General features: G+C 35.7%; 1 protein-coding gene across 4 annotated transcripts in view; it reads right to left on the bottom strand.

The window, feature by feature from the left end:
• Nucleotides 1–14,898, bottom strand: part of LOC150079297 (neprilysin-1-like) — a 329,066-nt gene that overhangs the window by 117,858 nt on the left and 196,310 nt on the right. The window lies entirely within an intron of this gene.

Below are 14,898 nucleotides of genomic sequence, written 5' to 3'. Positions count from 1 at the left end.
TACCCTTTTAAGAATTATGTCATGAAATATTTGGTTATTTTTTGTTGTACACTGGATTCTACTGTACACTGTTTATAAAAAAATCTGCATTTGTTTAAACACTCAAATATTTTTGTTACATTTTCTTCCCACTGAAGGCCTCGACGCAAAGTCTCAAATGCTGCCAACAATTCTTGTTTGGAAGATTTAATATTGTCCTCATTTTCATCGAATTCATTGTTGATATTGTCACTAGTTCTTTGAATACTCTCAAAAATGTTGGAGCCACTTGGATATTCAGCTGCTATGACGTAATTATCAACTCCTAAAAATTCGTCAAGAACAATTTCTCCGCTGATCTCTCTTGGAACTCTTCCCAAGATTGCTCAATGTCTTGTAGTAGTTAATCCCTCTCATCACTGTTAATTAGCATTTTAGCAAAACCTGCCTTTGCGAAACAATTTTTAATCATTGTTTCCATCACATCTTGACTCCACACTTTCACCATGCTGATATGAACATCTACAAGTCTAAAAAATAATTTATAGGTTGGTTGGTTTCTATTTTCAGTATAATTTTTTTCATTATGCACTTTCGGTAGTGCATTTTCAAATCCTTGAGCCCATTGGCTGCAGTTTAGATGAGGTATTTGGAAGGAAGAAACCAAGCTTCAGACTTGTTTCGAAATTACCAAGTGAAGGTAGGCAGGGCAGTTGTCGACAATGCGATTTTTCTGTGTTCTTTCATCACCTTTCTATTGAAATTTAAAATCCTGTTCAAAATTTTTTTTTAAAACTGTTTCTTTCCAATGGGTATAGTCTTCTTTGATTGCAACTCCACTTTAATCAGAAATAACTTTTTCGAGTAAACTATGGTGCTCTTTAAATTTGTCCAGCCAACCGAAACTGGCTTGGAATGTTTTATGCCCCAGAAAAAAAACATACCCCATAGCCTTTTCTTTTATTAATGGTCCTGATATCGGCACATTTTGGTCTCAAATCAACTTCATCCACTTAAAAACTACTTCATCTACATCTTCATACAGGCATAATTTCACATGCTTCCGACTGGATCCCGTTTTCTCAAACAGTTTGAAAATCGAAACACAGTTTTTTAGAATGGTTAACCCGATTTACATTATTAAGCACTTCCACTTTTTCACACTACACTCGAGGATTTTCTCTTAGACATTGTAAGGTTGCTTACACAGCAGCTAAAACAAAATTGATTTAGGGACCACTTGTACCTACCATGTAAACAGAGATGGGTGAAATTTAGCGAAAGTGTGGATGACTCATTTCTTCAAAACAGATGAATTTCAGGGATAAAGGAAAGTCACTCTCTCCTAATTCTCTAATAGGATGCTTACAGTAGAAAACAGGTTGATCAGACCCAATGTCCACGTCGGGAATATGCCTTAATCTTTGCCAATGGCTGTGGATACATAAATAGCAGGTGACCAGCATGACTTCTCGGTATAGTAGCATACAGGATGTATAGGTTTTACTTCTTTTTAGCCATTGCTGACCCACTGCTTGGCAAAGGTATCTCCCAAAACCTTCCATCTTTTTCTATCCTGCGCCATGGTTGGCCAGTTTCCTCCTCCAGAGTTTTACGGGCACCACTAAATTGTAAAATGTTTTAGCTCTTAATTAATGGAATTAATCCCTTCAGCTCTTAAAAGTTAAAGGGATTTATTCTTAATTCATGCTTTCTACAGCATCAGCTCTATTGCCTAAAGGCCAGAGGCGCCAACAATACATACTCAGGTCTCTAGAAATTAGTTTTCTATATGGAAATTTTCTTTATTATACAGAAACTATTTTCAATGTAATGACCAAGGGGAAATCTAAAAAGTTTGCTACATAAACAAATTCACTATATGGAAGTTCATTAAAGAGAGGTCCAACTGCATATACTAATTCAGCATAGAGTGAAAAAAAAGCCCATAAAAGTTCCTCACATCATTGATGGGATTTGAAACCAGGCTTTACTACCTGATGTGGGGAGGATGGTGGTTATAACCAGTGTGAAGACTTGTACAGACAGGACAAGAGGGAAGGAAGGAGTTATGTTCTTTGTTAAGAAGCACATAGATTCCAAGGCTGTACTCCTAACTGACATGGGTGGACAGTGTAATGTTGAGTCAGTTTGGACTGACATAAGAACTATGAAAACAAAAATGAGAGTAAAAGTGCATTGAGCCAAGTTACTGTGATGAGCATAATGAACAACTATACAAACAAAAAATTAGACCAAAAAAGTCTAAGTCAGTATCATGGAGGATACTGACTTTCCCAATATTGACTGGAAATTGTGGGGCTGGTTATTAATGCAGTAGCAACATTTCTGGATTTACAAGATGACTGTTTTCTGTACCAACATGCTAGATAGGTAACAGTAGAAAAGAATACTCAAGAGTATTTCTTAGTGACTCTTTATGCAACTAGGTGGTAGTGAGCATAGTGTGCTGATGCGAAATTTATTTAAACATATAACTACTTTCAAGAGCTGCTTTTGCAAAGGTAACTATAATGATCTTAGACAGTTTTTAAATTCTTTTCAGTGGCATCATCAACTGATGCTAAGAACTGCAAATATTAAATAAGAAAGAAGTGATTGGAGAAGTAAGAGTAGAAGCTATTACACTTTTAATACCAAATAGTGTTCAAAGTTTAGACCTTGAAATGGATGTCAGATGACTGATGAGCCTAGTGGTAGAGAAAAAAATGCATAGGATGATTATAACTTATCAGGGGGAGACAGAAGCTTACAGTACGCCTAAATAAAGTAATCTACAGTAAAATCACTCAAGGATTAAGGCAGGGTATATTAGGTACTCAGCTTGCTAAGAAAGCAAATAAAAGTTGCAAAGAATTCTTTTCTTATGTGTTTTGCTCCCTAGAAGGATTAAACCACATTGGTACACTGGATATGAATGGCCTAACTATTGATAGTCCTTTTCAACAAGGTGACAAACTGAATAAATTTACATCTACATTTTATGTGTGAAGATGTTTTTAGACATGGGGATACAACAACTATACCATGTTATAACTGGGAGTTAAATGATTTTTATGATAATGGAGAGGAAAGTAAATAAGGCACCAACAGCTGATAGAGTCTAGCCAATTACATTAAAAGAAGCAGCAAAAATTAGAATATTAAAATAGTCTTGAATTTGGGGAGGTCCCTATGGAGTGGAGATGTGTGAATGTATTCCCAATTCACAGAGTAATCAAACTGTGAGGTAAGTAATTACAGACCTGTAAGCTTGAATTTTGGTGCAGGAAAAATAATGGAGTCACTGATTAAAGAATAATGCAGGTTCATCTAGACAAAACAAGACTGCAGTTATACTTCAGACACGGCATGAGTTTGTTAAGGAGAAATTTTGTCTGACCAATTTGATTAGATATTATGATGTAGTCACAAATGAACTGGATGTATAAAATAATTTTGATATCATATACTTGGATTTCAGGAAAGTTTTGATACTCTTGCACATAAAAGACTGCTATATAAATTGGAGTAGTGTGCCATTAAGGGCAATTTGCTGCTATGGATAAAGGGTGGTTGAGTGTGAGAAGACAGAGAGTGGTAATCAATGGACACTGCTCTCCATCACAATGGAGAGCAGTGTCCATTGATTTATGTGATGGGCCCCTCACTGTTTTCACTATTTATTAACAATATTGATGAAGGCATAGCAAGTTTCACCTAAATTTGAAGATGATACTTCGGTTGGCATACTAGGTAATCACAGTATGCTTCTTCAAGAGATTGCATAAATTAAGCAATATTGGCTGAAAAGTAGCAGTTGAAGTTTAACATTAATATATACATAAAAGGTACTGCATTTGGGTGGCAATAATCCCAGAGTAAAATACTAAGTAGGTGGTGTCACACTCAAGGAAGAGAAGGATGAAAATGACCTAGGGATAGTAATAGTAATGGCAAATGATATAAGAAAGCCAGACAAAAAAAAAAATAAATAATAAATAAAAAAACAGTTCACCCACCCATGCTTTCCAAGAATTTGTCTAGTTCTTCCTTGAATTTATTCAACCCATCCACTTCCACAACAATGTTGGAAGCCTTTTCCAACAATCAACCAACCCCTTGTTGCAGTAGTTCACCCTGATGGCTATTAGCCACCTTGCCAACCTTTGTATCATCTGCAAACTTTTAGACATTAAGGCTGATATACCTTCATCAATATCACTGATAAATATTGAAAACAACAATGGACCCAGAACTGAACCCTGGGGAACTTCACAAATAACATTAGTCCATGAAGAGCAGTGCCCATTGATAACCACACTCTGTCTTCTTCCACTTAAACATCCCTTTATCTATAGCAGTAAAATGCCCTTAATGCCACATTGCTCCAGTTTGTCCAACTGTCTTTTATGTGCAACAGTATCAAAAGCCTTCCTGAAATCTAAATATGTGATGTCAAAATTATTTTTTGCATCCAGTTCCTTAGTCACTGCATCATAGTAACCTATCAGATTGGTTAGACAAGACTGCTTCCTTAACAAATCTCTCCCCTTTATGAAATGGATATATACTCACACTTCTCTAGTCCATAGGGACCTCCTCTGAATCCAAGGATGCTCTCATAATTATGGCTAAGGGTTTGCTTACCTCCTTTGCTGCCTTTTGATATAATTGGATAGATTCCATCCATTAATCATGAAGTTAGGAATGAAGTTCTCTAATCAGTGCAGATAGGCTGCTAGGGCAGCTCATAGGGTTCTGTCAATGATATATAGAAATTTTTTAAACAGGGACAAGGAAGTGATTTTCCTGTTATATAAGGCAATGATTAGGTAGCATACTGAGTGTTGCATACAGAGCAGCAAGCCTCATTTTAGGAAGGATGTGGAACTGTTGGAGCAGGTGCAAAGAAGAGGGAAAAAAATTATTCATGGGCACAAAAGGGTGTTCTTACCAAAAAAAACTTGAGTTCTGTAAATTACAGCATCTGTATATTAGGCATGTGTGAGGAGATTTGATTAAAGTGTTTAAGGCTTTAAATGGATTAATTAAACTAAATGTTGATGACATCTTTCCTTCACTACTACTAATAAAAAAAAAATTAACATCCAGAGCATAGCCAGGTTGGTTAGGTAAGGCACAGAGCAATAAAATTTCATGGACCAAGAAACCTTTTCCTTAGACTGGTGGTTGAGAAACTTGACACTACTACTTTATTATTTCCATCAGTTCTATATCCTTCTGACTGGTCTACTTTTCTAATCGATTCAATGATTGGATATGTGAATGTCGATTCTTCAAACTTTACTTCTGAAAACACATTTCTCATAAGTATCAAGGTTATGGCTGTCTGATCATTACTACTATGAAATATTAATGAAATATCAACATCTTTAAAAAACCATCAATACAGTGGATGAAGGTTTTTTAGCATATTATAGTGGGTATAAGGCTGCCTCAGTGGATTCTAGTTTCACTTATTTTCTTGGCAATGCAACTGGCCCTGGGTGTCTTGAGAGAGCTCACTGTTGATCTGTTTTATGGCAAAATGGGAGTCATTACTTTGTAATTAGTAGGATTTCACTTGGTATTCTTATCATATTTATAATTATCAAATGAGGAGTAGTTTTTAATATTTTTAGTGCATAATGTGTTTCTGTTTGAAGAATCAGTACCACAGATAATTTTTTTATGGCCTTTAGTTGCTGTTGCACCATAAAACCTCTAATAGCAAATATATCTGTTCTCTTATTAATAAAATCAGTATAAAATGTTTATGAGAATATCATTATATAATATTACCAAACACAATTTTCTCATCTGTAAAATTTCTCCACAAATACATAATACACTTAACCAGTAGATTATCACTTTAACTTCAACTTTAATTAGAAGTTTTTGCAAGTTGTATCAGGTGTTATTTATTTATATTTTTTTGTGTAATTTTCTTTAATTACTCAAGTTGAGTTGTGGAACGTGCACTGAGTGCATATTCAAATTCAGCGATTCGAACACCTCTCAAAAGACAGTGCTTTCCAGTGCATAAAAGTAAAAAATTAATTAAAAAGTAAGAAATATTGGTAATTAAGATAAACAAAATGTTATGTAGATACTCTAATATAAAATTACAGAAATTATGGAGTGCTGACGTAAAATTATTGAAGTGAAGTGAACTGAAGTGAATATTTTTTACCTTTCCTTCTCATAAAGAATTTGAACTGTGATGAAGGACAATAAATAAATAAAAATTCTTTCCATCTCCAATCTCTGAAACAGCTAAGTATTTTAGTTGTTTCAGAGTTGGTAGATTCAGTTTTCACTCACAGTAAATAATGTGCAATCATTTCATCAGATTCATTTTCAAATACAGGTATATTTTGTCTACATTTCCAATCTGTGATAGGATTTATTCAATGCTGATTCTGCTGAAATGTGAGAATGGATGCTCAGTGATGCCAAACACATTCTTTGGCAGCACTGAGCAACACTTAATTTCTTGACACATATTGATACCCCAAAGTATAAATCAGTATCATAGGCACATAAACTAGACTTTTCAATATAATTTTAGAAGAAAAAAAAAAAGTGCAAATGACATTTGACTAAATACAGAAATTCAGTTTAAATATTTAATGTTGCTGAGGATACAAGACCATTTCAGCAAGCTTGTTGTACTTTTATAAATGCTTTTAAGAATTCTTTTCAAATCTCAACACAGTGTAGTATACCTCAAATTTTGTACACTTCTTTAGGTTTTTAGGCTACTGTTTTTAAAATGTATTTTTAGTGCTCTCTCTCTTTTGTTCCTTTTTCTCTTTTTCTTGGTGGTTCTAAAAGTACACTAGAGCACCAATTATCCACAGTAACTGGAGAAACCTAGAAGTCAGATAACTAAAAAACACAGTTAATCCAATTTATATTTTGTTAGGCTTGTCACAGATATGTATTTGATGTAAATGAAAATAAGACTATATTATATAAACAAATGAACATTTTTTTGTATCCACGTTCATTTTCATTCATGTTTAACTACTGATTAATATTTTCTTCGTCTAGCTCTTTACAAACAAATGAACATAATTCATATTCCAAAACACATAAAAAAATAACAAAACATTTTTCTAAAAGCCATTTTGTTAGGAAGTGTATAATTTTTTTTCCGGGTTATTTTATATTTTATTTTTAAGAAAAATAAAAAAAATTTAAACAATATAATCAAGGTCATCTTGGTTTTCCATGAAATGTCTCTGCAGCTGTTAGTTGCAGTTCCTCATTAACCTTCTCTTCTGGGAAAATGCTCAGGACTGCCAACGGCTCTTGTACACTTTAGATTAAATCATAATTTTTTTTCATTATTTTATTTTTTCAAATCCAGGTTGATTATCATCCACATTTAACCATAGATTAATATTTTCTTCTTCTAAATTTTTGTATCTTTCAATACACTATAATGAATTCAAAATATTAGGAACAATTTCTTTCATATCAGGAGTCTTCCATTTCCAAATTACTGTCAGTGATCCCACTGACAGTAATTTGTTAAAAAAACCTTTTTTTTTTTTAATTGTTAGTAATGTCCAAAGTAAAAGAGGATTTGTTTCTTCTGTAATAAAGTCCATTATGGAGTTCTTTCTCTACAATTTTTTCATGGGTTGCACCAATGATATAACATTTGGCAGGAAATTATTATTATTATTATTATTAGCCATATGGTACAAGGAATCCTGAGGCTTATGCTGCACCAGCCAAAAAAAAAAAAAATTCCGGAGTTACCCCCTGTGTGTGTGTGTGTGTGTGTGTGCGTGCGTGCGCGAGAGAGAGAGAGAGAGAAGTAGAAGGCATCACCAAGAAAGAGAAGAATGATGATATCCAGCTCCATTTTCTGCAGTTAGATTTTTCACAGGAGGATGGTACAAAGTGTTATCTAGTAACAAAACTGCTTTCTGGGGGAGACCTTTCTGAGATAAAATTTTTGATATTTGGAATGAATTTATCTTTCCACTATATTTTGAAATATTCCTAGTCATCGAAGTGGACTAATGAATAAAATAATCTATTGGTATAATATTTCTGTTCTTCAGCCTTCTAGAGATTTTGATTTTCCCACTAATTTTAACCTGTCTTCTCTCAAAATGTTGGGGCAATACAAGATTGTAATTGGGTCTGCTTATATATACCTGGGGGTATTTTTTTTCTTGTATGGATGTTAACATATGAGTGGCAATCACTCACCAATAAAGTCCTGTTTCATCCACATTGTAAACTTGTGCTGGAACAAGGCCTTCTTTTCAATAATCTCTGATAATTCATCAAGAACATTTCTCCCAGGCCGATTTGTGATGAACGACGTGGAAGCAGCCCTTATACCATGCCTCTCTTTAAACTGTTTTAAAAACCTTTTTAGGGGTTTGTGATAACTTTGAGAAAAATATTGCAGAACACATGTACATATGTATAATGACTGAAGAACAAGCTTTGATAATGGTTGAAAGATAAGAATAGAAGTGGTGGTACAGTACTGTAGTTTCAAGACAGTAGAGTATGTACCCCCTTCCCATGCACAGAGAAGGGATACACTCTATTTTATGAATCAACTCATAGAGAAAATTAATTATATGCTCCATTAAGCATGCTTTTTTTAATAACTGCTAATAAAAAACATATCTGGAACCCCAGTTAATCCAGCCCAACAGATAACCGCACCCTGCATAATAAACATTCTGTTATGATATGCATAATGATATGCATAATACTATCTTAATTTTAATGAAAAGGAATCCAATTTATTTACAAGTCTTTTTAATTTTCATTATGCATGCTTTAAAATTTAGAAAGACTATAATAAATAATAAATAACAACAAAAAAGAGAGATAATATCATGCCAAGCACTTAGACTTTAAAATTGCCATTAATGAGTTTGGTGAGATCAAATTTCTTAATCACAGCATTTTAAAATGATAGGAAAGCAAATGCATACAATAAAATTTATATAAGCTTTATTTAGTACAAAAAATGATGTGCAATGAAAATGATAAATAAATAACACACATATTATTTGTTTCAAACATGGATATATACTATGAGTATTGCAAGCAATGTTCCAAATGCATTTTGTACCTTTCAGGACTGTTGCTCACCATATATATGTTTTAAAAGTTAAGTGTCACATTTAAATTCTATTAACTATTAGATGCAAGGACTAAGTGATGTACTAAATTGTTTTTCTTTCTCAAACATTATACAATATGATTTTTAGTTCCTTGAACTGTTTCTTTGCATGATGCGTGTGGTTAAATAATGTTTAATTGTCATGTATTGCATGCCTTCATTATTCAAATTGATACCTCTTCTGTAAAGTGGTTTGGTTCATATCTTTGTAACATGACTTGTACACTACACATTTGCACTAATAACATTAAGAGTAGGAGATAAGCAGATTTACTTTACAAGTACAGGTCAATGAGAAAAAAAGTTGCAAGTTAGGATTAAATTTGAAATTGCTGCAATCCTGCCTAGACACAATAGGAGGGAGTATATGATGAGAGCTTTGACAATCAATTCGGCCCTGGAGAGACCATGGGTTAGAATTTTTCATAGCATGGTCTGCACTTGTTAACAGGAGTAACTGCTTCTGCAGAGATGGAATACACTTAAATAGAAAGGGTGCCAGAATGTTCGCTGATGCTATCGAGGCACAATTAGGTGGGTCAGAAAACTGCTAGCTTGATTAACAGTAGCTGCAGGAAGAGGTGAAAGTGATTCTTGCATGGTTTCTATTGGAATGAGCAGCAGCCTGGAAAACAAGTTGCTGGGGATTTCAAGAACTGCTGATAGTTGTCATGAAACAAGTAAATACATGGGCTGTATTATGGTTAATTAAGAGTAAGAATAGGTGCAGGTATACTTGCATGTATACCAATGCTAGGAGTACAGTAAATAAATTTGAATAATTTGGAGTGCTGGTCAAGACATCAAAGGTGGATATTGTTTGGATATCAGAGATATCGTGTCACACAAATATAAGGAATGCAGAATTGGAATTTGGGGAGTACAATGTGTATAGAAAGGATGTTATTTGTTATTTGGTTTTTAGGAGCATTAGCAACTAAGGCCATATTGCTCCGGGAATATGCGGTGGTCATTCCCTGGCCTTTCCGCATCCTCCATATTTGGTGGTGACGGGCTTGAACCCTGGTATAATCAAGAAGCGTGTGCTGCGCACTGTTTCTCCTTCTTACCTGGCTACGGAGGCACCATATAGAAAGCATAGAAAGGGAGGAGGAGGAGGAGTTATGCTGTTAGTTAAGAAACATAAAATCTAAGGCAGTGCATCTAGTTGATATGGGTGGACAGGGTGAGGGTAGGAGTGTGTTATAGGCCCAATGACTGTGATGAGTACAATAAACAACTGTAGAAAGAAATAAAGTAAAACAGAATGGCTTATAATCTGGGATTTTGACTTCCCAGATATTGATTGGAACTTGTGAGTTAGTAATTCGTCGACTAGACTTTTGTGGATTTATTGGATGATTGTTTTCTAGGGCAGCATGTTCAAGGGGCGACCAGAGGAAGCAATACTCTTAACCTGATTATCAGCAGTGATTATTCATGCATTAAGAATCTATAGATAAAGGAACCACTAGGTGGCAGTGATCACAGTGCACTGATGTGGGATTTACTTAAAGATATAACTACCATCAAGGGCAAAGGGAAGGGTTTTGCTTTCACAAAGGTCATTATGGTGGTCTCAGACTGTTTTTGAATTCTATACAGTGGGACCAACTGATGATGTTACCAACAGCCAATTCTAAATGGGAAGCATTCAAGGAATTCATCTGTAATGCTACTAAATAACACTGACTCGAATCTGTAAAACGTCGTTATTATGATAAAATAAAATAAAATGCATGTGTACTGATTGTATAACTATATGTTAAAATATTAAAACAAAATAAAATAAATGTTGTATAACAAGAATAAAATTCAATAAAATATATAAAATTAAAAGCGATAAAAGTTGTTTAAAACCACTAATACAGGAGCTTTCGGCAGCGGCTGCCTTCATCAGCTATAGTGGTTGCAGGATGACCGACAATCTATATGTACCACACATCTTAGCAGGTCTTCGACATGAACTATGGGGTCTGCACACGGTTCAGTTCTCATGCACTGGAACTGGAAAATGGACGGGCCACTCTAAACCATTCATCTCTTCATAAGATAAGGGCTTCAAAGAGTGGATGAATGCGACAGCCCTTATCCCTATTAAGACTGTAGCGCTCGGACAAACATATTCTTAAACTCTCCAGCCATTTCTGGTTCCAAAAGCCATGTGCCTTATCCACGAACATAGCTTCTTTAGCAGTAATACGATACCCCGGGGGCTCACATCTGGTGAGTATGGGCTTGGCAAACCTAGGGTCCTGAGCTGGATATCATCATTCTTCTCTTTCTTGGTGATGCCTTTCTACTTCTCTCTCTCTCTCTCTCTCTCTCTCTCTCACACACACACACACACACACACACACACACACACACACACACACACACACACACACACACACACACAGGGGGTAACTCGGGAATTTTTTTTTTTTTTTTTTTTGGCTGGTGCAGCATAAGCCTCAGGCTTCCTTGTACCATATGGCTAATAATAATAATAATAATAATAATGCCCAGTTTTAAGAGCTCTATTGTGTTCCCCCAGGCGACCTCGCAATCTGCATTTCTTTTCCCCCACATAACACCCTCCCCACAATCAGGCCACTTAATTTCATATATAACCCCACTAGTGTCATTACCCGCAATAGGATCTTTTGTTGCGGACACTATTGTGTACAGCGTCTGACCTGGCAGCTGCACACAGCGTATCTTACACGAATGCAAGATACGGGAAATGGGTTCTGAAATTCCCAGATAGTAGAGGATGTATGCAGTGGAAACAGGTGTAAAAGCACCCCTGCAACTATTGTTCATACCTCTTAAACACCTCTCAATAAGGCTCTGGGGTAACTGCACGTTACTAGGTCCGCTGTAACATGTTTAATCTCTCGCCTCTCTCTCTTCAGACGAGGAGCAGTGGGACCCCACCCTTTCCAATAAGGCCTTAAGACTGCAGATTACGGAGGTTCAGCTATAGCGGAACATGCCTGGGAAACTGGGCATGGCATTACTGCTAAAGAATCCATGATCATGGATAAAGCACATGGCTTTTGGAATCGGAAATGGCTGGAGAGTTTAAGAATATGTTCGTCCGAGCGCTACAGTCTTAATAAGGATAAGGGCTATTGCATTCATCCACTCTTTGAAGCCCTTATCCTATGAAGAGATGAATGGTTTAGAGTGGCCCATCCATTTTCTGGTTCCAATGCACGAGAAGTGAACCGTGCACAGACCCCATAGTTCATGTCGCAGACCTGCTGAGATGTGTGGTACATACAGATTGTCAGTCATCCTGCAACCACTATAGCTGATGAAGGCAGTTGCTGCTGCCGAAAGCTCCTGTATTAGTGGTTTTAAACAACTTTTATCGCTTTTAATTATATATATTTTATTGAAATTTATTCTTGTTATATAACATTTATTTTATTTTGTTTGAATATTTTAACATATAGTTATACAATCAGTACGCATGTATTTTATTTTATTTTATTTTATTTTATCATAATAAAGATGTTTTACAGATTCGAGTCAGTGTTATTTAGTAGCATTACAGATGAATTACAGAGTTCCTGATTCCAGAGGCCTTTTCAGTGAAACATTCAAGGAATTAATCTTATAAGCTACCAGGCTTTTCATACCAACTAAGAAATACTGTTCAAGGTTTAAACCTAAATGAATGTCAGATTAACTTGTGGCAGAGAAGAAAAATGCATGTGATGCACATAAATAACCAGGCGACACAGAAGACTATGGTAGATATAAGCTACCCTGTAATCAAACCACAAAGAAGGTTAGGCAAGCAAAGGCAAATTATAAGAAATCTTTGGCAAAGAAAAGCAGAAAAGACTTCTTTATTTATGTCAGTTCTAGAAAGAAGCAGATTAATCAGATTGGTTCACTCGATATTGATGGTTCGACTGTTCATGTTCCTACTGAGGTAGATGATAAATTGAATGGGTATTTTGCATCTACATCACATGAAGAATTCTGTAGGGAAGAGGAAGCCACAGGTTTATTAAACTCTAACAAGGAGCTAAGTATAATAATTGAGAGCAAAGTGGAGGTGATATTGTGGAAGTTAAACATAAAAAAAACACATATGTAATGCATACAGGTCTGGAGGCCTCATTTTAGGAAGGATGTACAGCTGCTGAAATGAGTACAGAGAAGGGAAATGAGATTGGTGAGGGGAATAAAGGGTTGCTCTTAACAAAAAAGCTTAAGATCTGGAAATTTCAGCGTCTGGAGACTAGGCTCCTGTGAAGTGATCTGATTGAGGTGTATAAGGCTTTGAATGGGTCAAGCAAGCTCAATGCTGATATAATTCTTCCTCTTGCTCAGATTATGCACTTGAGAGGTATAAATTCAAATTGAGGAAAGACAGTTGCAGAATAAATATCCAGAAATCTCCCTTTAGCCAGCAGGTGGTTGATTGCTGGAACAAACTTTTATCGGTCATTGTGGAAGTTGATAGCTTAAATGAATTCAAGGAAGAAATTGGACAACTGTTTGGAGCAAATGATTAGGTAAAATAAGAAGTTTTTTTTATTTTTCGTATGGATAAAGGGATTCCTTTCATAAGCTTATTTCCTTGCATCATATGCCTCTGCTAGATCATTTGAGCATAACTACATTCAGACCTTTTAGAATTCTAAATAATTCTTTTGTGAAAGTTTATAGCTCAATACATGTCTGCTTCCTTTTTAATGTATTCTTCTTTTCCTCTTAGATGTCATGCATTAGTTTATTTTTTTTTCACAATGCAAAAAAGGGATGGTTGGCTTAACTTTAGGAAGCATCGATTGTAATCTACTGCCAGGAAGCTGCACACAACCAGTAATGTAGAAACGCCAGAAATATACTGATCATCATATGACTGTAACTTATTCAGAAATGAAGTGAGGAATGGGGGGTTGCAACATCTAGATAGGGCCCTGACATTGGTAATCTCAGTCTCTGTATCAACTACTCCATAATAATGTAAATGTGACCATACATGACTGAATAGAGCTCAAGTGGTGATAAAAAGATGTATTGGGGCATGTGCTGACTTATTAGCATTAGCATTAGTAGAGGCATATGATGCAAGAAAGCAAGCTTATGCAACATCAGCCAAAAAAAACAAAAAAAAACAACCCACTTCCATTTCACCCCTCCATTCGTTCGAAATACCTGTTCAGCTGAGCCTTAAATTTATTTAGGCTATCAACTTCCACAACAAGGGATGGAAGTCTCTTCCACCAACCAACTACCCACTGGATAAAGGCAAATTTCCGCACGTCTATCCTACATCTGTCTTTCCTCAATTTGAATTTATGCCCTCTCAGGTGATTATTCTGAGCAAGAGGAAGAATCCCATCAGCATTGAGCATGCTCAAACAATTCAAGGCTTTATACACCTCTATCAGATCACCTCGCTGGTGCCTAGTCTCCAAACACTGTAATTTGCAAAACTTAAGCCTTTCTTCGTAAGAGCAACCCTTTGTTCCATTCACTAATCTTGTTGCCCTTCTCTGTACTCGTTCCAGCAGCTCTACATCCTTCTTGAAATGAGGCCTCCAGACCTGTATACAGTACTCAAGGAGTGGCCTGACCATTGCCTTATACAAGGGAATAATCACCTCCTTATCCCTACTAGAAAAATTCCTGTATATCATTGACAAGACACCATGAGCTACTCTTGCAGCCCGCCTGCACTGCTCAGAGAACTTCATATCTGCTGCACAATTACCCCCCAGGTCCTTTTCATTCTC

The sequence above is a fragment of the Mastigoproctus giganteus genome, chromosome 10 (assembly GCF_048544385.1).
Source record: "Mastigoproctus giganteus isolate SK-2022 chromosome 10, ASM4854438v1, whole genome shotgun sequence".
Lineage (NCBI taxonomy): Eukaryota > Metazoa > Arthropoda > Arachnida > Uropygi > Thelyphonidae > Mastigoproctus > Mastigoproctus giganteus.
Note: the sequence above shows the minus strand (reverse complement) of the source record. Positions and strands in the feature narration are given on the sequence as shown.